Here is a 9309-nt window from a genome sequence, read left to right on the forward strand (position 1 = left end):
TTCTATGGAACTTTGACAAATTTAAGCTGGGAATGAAAAAAATTTAAGGAAAACAACATTTGAGGATAATTAAACTAATTCAAATTCGCATTAGCATTCTAATAATATGCGATAACAATGCTTGATCCACTTACCCCATCCCATTAAAAAATAAGGGGAAGTGTACCATGTTCAATATATCAGTATTTATTTTTTTAAATCACATATAATCACAATGATTCACTCAATTAGAACTGAAATGCTCACCATGTGTTGAAAAAACTAATAGTATTCGATTTTAGACAGTGATGCAATGGATTTTTGAATGATAGAAAACAATTTTGAAATTATTTGATTTTTGCAGCTAATAAGTTTGTTTGTGTTAGTGTACGTGTATTACCAGTTTTGCAATAGTATTAGTGTGGACGTAAGAATATAGCCTAAAACGAAGCAATGCACAGTATTTCGATCGGCCGAAATCGTGAACTTAATTCTGTAGCACCTTTAAACGTGATTTTTTCGGAATGGTGTCTTCGAACGAAAATTTTCAAAAAATATAGCGCATATATTGACGGTAAATGTTAGTTCGCAACTTTGCCACGGGCGGCGCTGCGAAAACATTTTTTTTAAATGACGATCTTTAAATATGATGTCTTTGGCAAAGTTGTAGATAATTCAAATACAAACAACTTTGCCAAAGACACCTAATGTGTATTCAGCCGCATTTCCAAAATACGGGAGTATTTTATGAACGACCCCCTAAAACTAGTTTTTCTCCGATATTTTGAAAATACGAAGTTTCCGGGAGAAACAATGTTCTACAAAATTATGTAAACAGTCAAAATGAATCATTCTCTAGAAGACACTAGTCTTCTAAAGATCAAGGAAAAGCAGTTATAACTGTTTAAGTGCAAAAATCAGTCATTTTTGGGGTCCGTGTATTTATTCGGGTGGCAGCTGGTGGCAGATGAAACCTAGTAGGATTCAAAATACATCATTAGTAGTTGTAAATGTCGATAGTGTCATTAGTATCCACGAGTATCCCTTTTACTTAGAAGAAGTTTCATCAATGACTCTTATTGCCCTGTAGTACTTAGTTATATGATGGGTAGAGGGCTATGTGGCTCCAAACTTATTCTTTTTCTTCTTCTTGGCACATTCTTCATCATTACGCACAACCAATAGGTTCCAAATACATTTTTGAAGAAAGTTCTTAATTAGTCTTTACAAAATGACTCGCCATACAACTTTTTTCGCTTGCAGTTTTAGCTATTTTTCGTACATAGACACTATAGTAAGTGCAAGCTATGCATATTTGGTGGAATATTCTGCTAAGAAAATAATAAATCATTGAATCACTATTCTGTGATTTAAAGCAGTGTTTAAATGTTAACGCAGTTCTTATGGTTGCAACACTCATTTACAAAATGATCTGATATTGAGGCACTTGCCTGATTTTGGATCAGAATTTGCACTTAATTTGCTACTCACCGCATCGTTCTTGCACGAGTCATGTAGTAAACACTAGCCTGCTAGTTTATCTTTTTGGTCTTTTAGTGCTATTATTCGACCAATTAAGCGTGTCAGCTGTATAATGCTAGCATGCAGAGCGAATTAAAGTGCTATTTGGTTACTTCGGATGTACGAAAAAACGTAAAAATCTCAAGTGAAAAATAGTTGTAGGGCGAGTTATTTCGTAAAGCGTCTTTTCAGGAGATTGAGAACTTTCTTCAAAAATGTATTTGGAACCTATTGGTTGTGCGTAATGATGAAGAATGTGTCAAGAAAAAGAAAAAGAAGAAGTTTGGAGCCACATAGCCCTCTACCCATCATATAACTAAGTACTACAGGGTAATAAGAGTCATTGATGAAACTTCCTCTAAGTAAAAGGGATACTCGTGGATACTAATGACACTATCGACATTTACAACTACTAATGATGTATTTTGAATCCCACTAGGTTTCATCTGCCACCAGCTGCCACCCGAATAAATACACGGACCCCAAAAATGACTGATTTTTGCACTTAAAGAGTTATAACTGCTTTTCCTTGATCTTTAGACGACTAGTGTGTTCTAGAGAATGATTCATTTTGACTGTTTACATAATTTTGTAGAACATTGTTTCTCCCGGAAACTTCGTATTTTCAAAATATCGGAGAAAAACTAGTTTTAGGGGGTCGTTCTTAAAATACTCCCGTATTTTGGAAATGCGGCTGAATACACACTAGGTGTCTTTGGCAAAGTTGTTTGTATTTGAATTATCTACAACTTTGCCGAAGACATCATATTTAAAGATCGTCATTTCAAAAAAAATATTTTCGCAGCGCTGCCCGTGGCAAAGTTGCGAACTAACATTTACCGTCAATATATGCGCTATATTTTTTGAAAATTTTCGTCCAAAGACAACATTCCGAAAAAATCATGTTTAAAGGTGCTACAGAATTAAGTTCACGATTTCGGCCGATCGAAATACTGTGCAATGGTGCGAAAACATTCAACATATTCAAGTATTTATGCTTAATATGGACAAATGATCCACTTACCCCACTGCTACACTTCCCCCACTGTACCTTACAAAAAATGATTCTGGGGAATGGTTTTCTGGCAAAAATCATTCTAGCGAATTGATTCTGGCAAATGTCATACAATCGTTGAAAACTGTACAGCTTTCATTAAAATGAAAGATTTAAGTGTACTTTTCAAATAGGACTTATTCAAATTTCAGCAAAATCAGCAAAATTTTTCTGGCTTTCAGCAATAAAATTTTGGTGTGTAGGTACCCGAGGAGGGAAGAATAACTCGCCAATAACTTATGCATACCATATTTTGGTATCATATCACAATTAGGTATTGTTCAGTTATCAATACCTCATTTTGGTATTATAATGGTATTTGAAAAAAATGTTTAAAACAATTAAAAATATTTCATTTTGGTATTCGACAGCTATTGAGGACTGCTGGAGGTATTGAACTAGTATTGAAAAATTTCACTTTTATATGAAAATCCATCAAGTATTATTTAGGTATTACAATACCTGATCTAATTATCAGCTTGGTATTTGTAGAATATGCAGAAGGTATTATTTGAGGTATTTTACCTCTTATGCAGGGCTCATTCATACCTCATTCAGGTTGTAAGTATTGGAAATTATCTGGTATGGAATACCTCAATTTGGTATTCAGTAGTTATTTTCTTCTGCTCGGGTAATAAATCTTCGAGCTGTTTAGTGGAATACCTATAAGTAGATGAAAAACCGAATTTAGTACTATACCATTTAATTCCACTAGAGTGTGTATCCTTTGACAGATACGCGTATTACGACCTCAACTGTAAGACCGTCTTCAGTGTCGTGTACTAGACTCGACTTAGGCTTTCTAGGGTTATCCAAGATATCAGTTGAGCCTAGGTCTTCATATCAATAAACGTAACCAGTGACACTGTGATGATAAATAAACAAGGTTGACACTTATGTGGGCTCACACAATTTTCTAAGAACACAATTGTTAAGCAAAGTACAACATTTTCCGGTAATCATTACTGTTTCGAGTAAAGTCCCTCATATCATATGCGTAACTTGTAACCTTTCTGACATAGATGAATAAGGTTAACAGCTAAACAGGCTGAATCAAAAAGAACCAATCGACCAAAGTTTCGATTCTACCCCAAGTAACAATTCTACAGCAATTTGGCATTCGTGTGGATTTATTAATGATTTTAGACAGTAACGTGAATGCTATGATAGCTAGGGGCGACATTTAACGTTGCTAGAAGATGATATTTTGTAAGTCTGCTCTTAGTTGTTTTCAAAACCTTTTAGAGACAAACTATAAAGTTAAAATTTGGTGGCTACAAAACCAGCTTTATTGCAGCATAGAATACCTCATTTAAACTGATTGTGGTTTCTGAATGACACTTATTTGTGACGGCTATGATATAATACACCTTGTTGTCTTAAAAGCTGCTTTAAAACTGATTGACTTGCACTTTAATCTTGATAACTTACCTTATTTATACCTCTTAAATCGATATTTGGGCTCTTCAGATGCATAACGAATGCATTGCAATACATTGCGATCACTTATTCCTGACGGAAAAACGACGAACTAATGTCCGTTTTCATTATTTTTGCGTATATTCTTCATAATAGCATCCCCAAACTGCGAACTTAGTTGAATGCTGCTTGGTTACCATGAAAATCGAAAAAAAAAAACTGAATAATCTTCAATCAGCATTTTTTGAAGCAATCTTACATCCACAAATGCCGAACCATAACAGTTCGCCCTTATTTGTGTATTTATGATGGCAAAACAGCATTTGTTGATGACAATCTATCAATTATGGTTCCGCCATATTATTTTCACTCCGGTTGCCACAATTTCACTTTTTCAAATCATTTTATCTCCATGAATTCGCTCATCAGATGCTATGGTGTGATGATTAAACTGATTGAATATAATCTAAAGCACAACTACTGCCTAATCAAATCAAGAAATGTTCAATTCTCCACCTGGCAGTTTATTTTAGCAAATTCCAAATAACAAGAAATATGCCACTTTCAGAGGGAGCACAGGCAAATTTACTTACCTCTCATCACATTTCACCGTAAATCTCACTCGGCACTAAAGATTTGGGAACTATATCACTGCGGAACACGTTTTTGTCTCCAGCACCAAAATACCGCTATTCACTTAATTAAGGCTTGCTGAATCCGTTGCCGTTTTCAGAAATATCATAGCACGTCTTGTTTTTGAGATATTTACTGTTGAAAATGCGAAAATTGACTATTTCAGCCAACTTTCATGCAAGTTTGCCAGCTTGTACGGCAATTTATTTGCTAAATTTGCCACAGAATTCAAAATTTATGTGTTTAACAACACTTTTCATCGAAGTTATTTTTTGACGGTTTAGAATATTATTGTATTTTGCCATATAAGAGAAACGAAGAATTTTCTATGGAGACTGCAAGCATGTTGAAAAAATCAGTTTAATGGTAATTTAATCGCGCAATTTCAATCAAATTTCATCTGAAATGAAAGGTAACGTTCCATTTTGCATGTTTGGTGTAATAGATAACAAAAAACTTAGATAAATTATACTTTGTATTTCATGTCAACATGAATAGAACCAGTGTTTTATACAACTTTGGCGACCTGTAGCTAAAAATTGCGACGTGCTGGAACATTTCTAAAAACGGCATCAGATTCAGCAACTTCAAATCTACTAGAGACACATATTTTGATCCTTGAGACACGCAAAAATGTCATTTTTGTCACGCTGTGTATCCAAATGAATCACTCTATATAAAAAGCACTACGAAATAAACTATCACAGCCGTATTTTCAATCTTATCGTGGACTTCGTGGCCGTGCGGTTAGCGGCGTCAGTCGTAGATGTATTGTGTCACGGAGTGTGGGTTCGATTCCCGCTCCGGTCGGTGGTAATTTTCCTCAACCGAAAAATTCATCACTGGGCTACTGGGTGTTCCGTGTTGACGGTGCCTAATGTTAGTAATCGTTCAGTCTGTGCAGCCTTTGGCTGAAGACGGTGTAAATTGTCTTTATTTTGCTTTATTTTCGTTGGAATAAATCCGGCAAGATCGACGTTATGATAAAATCATTTTCAAGATGAAGCGACATTCATCTAGAAAAGGTGACCTCAAAAAAAACTACCATGAATGCTTTTTTTGCTTTATTCGTGTGACATAATTATTCGCTTCATAGCCTATTTCAGAGTGGGCCAACTGGTCATGTTCTAATCTACAAGAGGTTTTGGGGGATGCAGTCAAGACAACAGCGCCTTGACCATGGTTTTATGGACATTTATTTATAGCACGCTGGAAGTAATTCATAAAACTAAAATTGTTACTTGGGACCCCATTACCCCGAATGCCATCACTCCGATTTGTATGTCCCCGAACGACCCATAACCCCGAATGCCATTACCCCGAACTCCAATATCTCGGGGCAATGTCAGTCAAGGTGGTTGAGCATTCGAGGAAACAGCATTCGGGGTAATGGCACATTCAGGGTAGTGGCATTTGGGAGATGTCATCTGGGGTTATGAAGTACAATCACACGAAAGATTTTTTTGAAGGTTTATGAATAAGGTACATACCGAAGTAGACTAATATTTAGAGTTTAACGGCTTTCTAGGATTGTCCAAGAACTCCATTGAGCCTTTAGATCTACAAGCTTTGCTGAAGATACCATGAAGCTATTCCTTCAATATGTTTAGTTATGTTATTTATAAAAAATCGTCAAAAAACCACTTTAGTCTAACCGTTACTCAAAATCACTCAAAAATATATGTTAAAATTTAAGTTATGTCTGATGTTCTGCCAAAATTTCATTCAAATCGGTCAATAAATAACTGAGATGTGGCTTACCAAAGTTGATCATATTGTATGGAAAATCGAAAAAGTCGCAAATGTTTTGTCCAATACTGTACCGTTTTGATTCATATTACGGACACTTAAGGCTTCAGGGAAGTATAACACAGCATAGAGTATTAAAAAAAATCATTCTGTATGATTCATCAGCGTTATCGAGTGTCGGAAACCCTAAACTTTCGAATGGTGGGAAAATAATACGCTCCTGCAACTTGAATAGTTTTAAATAAATCGAAATGTATGGCCATTTCACGATTCTTATTCCGGACGCTTCCTCATTTTTGCCTCATATTCCTGACACTTTGATTCGAACTCCGGACAGCTCATGAAATTTTTTATTAGAAAAGTCAAATCATCAATTAAAATCATTCAACCACTTAAGAAACGTCAAAAGCAGTTGGGCATTTTTAATTTGCATAGATATTTGTGGAAAAAGTTCATTCAGAGAACTTTTGAACGGCACAATTTGAAATATTTCGTATGAAATGTTTCCCATACAAAGTAGAGTGTCCGGAATTTTAAGCTGTCCATAATATGATTCAAAAGGGTTGTCGTTTCAAGTTTCGAAATCAACAGTTGCTTACGGTTATTCAAAAACACCTTCGAGTGAAAGCCGTTGTATGTACAGACGTAGCCAGAGATCCTTCGGAGATTTATAAATAAGGTTCATACTCCAGCAGACTTAAACTAACATGAGAAATCAAGTTTGGAGTCTAAAATCTTCCTAGGGGAAACTGCCTTGTTTTGTGTCTGCCGTGAATCCAGTGATGCCTGCAGAGTAGCTCAATTATTATTGCCATAAAATTTCAACTAACACGAATACCAATATCTAAACACTGACACGTTTAACATAAAACCGTCTTTAACAAAAACGTAGCTGATGAATGTATCAAACAGTATCAGTGTAGCTCTAACCCTCAAGAGCACATGGGCAAATACAAACGATTGAATAAATTTCCTTCTTTTCCCATATTAATTTCCAAACAAACTTCGAAGGGCTTTTGCAGTCTCAGTTTTCCATCTAAACGAGCTCAAATTTCAGGAGGGCACATAGAATTTGATCTGGAATCAAATATGCAGTGTGGCAAACGGTTTTTGAATCACTCTAGTATAGATGCTGTTCATAAACCTTCATTAGTTACGCTTGTAGATCTGAAGGCCTGTCTCCCATTGAGTTCTTGGGTAACTTCCAAGGAAAATTAGCATACAGCTGATATAGCTTTACCTGGCTTTGTCAAACAAATCTTGTTGGTAGTACATTCAACTTTTTTATAAGAAATTTGAAACAAATTTTATTTCACGAGCTTGAAATCCATCTATAGCTATAAAAATATTAACAAATAATTTTGAAAACTTCAATTTTTAAGCCACTGTGCATCCGTCCGTTTCATCGTCGGTGCGGGGAGAATCGTTCGCGGGGCAGTGTTTTCCGGCGAGAAAGGCTAGTTGGTTGGGTGACGATGGAGTTGGAAGGAGAGGAAGATAAAATGAGCAAAAACCTGACATAGTGGCATTTTCGTGTTCGTTTTGGCATGCCAATCTCGCTGGGATCATCCCGTGAGCTTATTATTAGAGACGGTTTGCTTTGGAATTACAGAGTTCAACTGGAGCCTCGAGGTTGAACTCTGCCAGTAAAAGCAACACAGTTAATTTGGAATGATTTTTTTTTTGTCCACAATGGAAAAGAATGTAACATAGCGGCTGGTACTTTTGGAATTTGACTTCTCTGCAGCTTGGATTATAATTGTTTGTTAAATAAAGACTAGTGGTAATGTTCGGAAACAAATAGCCATTGTTCTGCGTATAACGTTGTCAAAAAAGCATACAAATGAAAAAAAAGATAAGTTGTGATTTGCACTGATTTTATTTGATGTAGCTTGAAATTGGTTATAGTTTTGTTATTTTACCTACTTATTAGCCAAAATTGAAACATATTTTAAAAGGCTGTACTCGTTATGCTGTTTAATTCAACGGGTCGGGTTATTTTTTTCGTACAAATGCATTAAATTTTCTAGTACGTTTCTGCTTGTCATATTTATTTTGCCTCCATCAACTGTACATTTTACTCGAAAAGAGCAGGTAAATTGAATATTCACTTCAGTATTTATCGGCGGTAAGCATATGTAAAAATTTTGCCATATCAGTTTTAATTCACGTCACTGATTAAATAGCATCCGTTACCCTTCACTAAATTGAAATTTGAAATGGGTCAAAAGAGACCCAAAGTCCTTGCTGCGGTTAAAGTAGTTGGAGTATGACATTGGTTAAAGGTGAAGATGAATCGAAGCCAAACCTCATTTTTTCAACAGCACAAATCTGGAGAACCGAACACCCGTTCGAGCTGAAAACTTAGCTTAAACGGATGTTTGGCTCTCCAGATTTGTGCTCTTGAAAATATGAGGTTCGGCTTCGATTCATTCCACAATATGTCTTGGTACAATGAATAAAGCCGAGAATATAAGGATAAAGTACTCGGCTTAATCTTCCACGACTTTGAGTATAGAATCGTAAAGCAACAAGTAACATATAAACACGTAGATCATTCCCCTGCATTCAAATATCTTTCCGGCCATCACCCCAGCACTCAATCATACCCGTCAGTCTACATTTCAATCTTTTTCCGTTCGTCATACCCGGTTGCCAAGGCTTTGTCTCACGGATTCAACCAGAGATACTTTACCTATCCCCCTTTTGACAGTGACGAGTATCGAGAGTGTGAAAATTTGATAACAGCAAAACCCCAATCCCTAACGAGTGGTTTCGCTCACCTCAATTCCGAGGAATGGAAACCTGTCAGTCATGTCAGTTCGGGTTGTGAAAAGCGAAGAGCAAGTGCACGCCGTCATTTCAAATTCTCCGTATCATAAAAACCCTTCTAATTTCACCTTCTTTTCTCGGCTCAAATATAATGGCTGGCGGTTGCCTTGCCTTCGCTGCCC

This window comes from Aedes aegypti, chromosome 2, assembly GCF_002204515.2.
Source record: "Aedes aegypti strain LVP_AGWG chromosome 2, AaegL5.0 Primary Assembly, whole genome shotgun sequence".
NCBI lineage: Eukaryota > Metazoa > Arthropoda > Insecta > Diptera > Culicidae > Aedes > Aedes aegypti.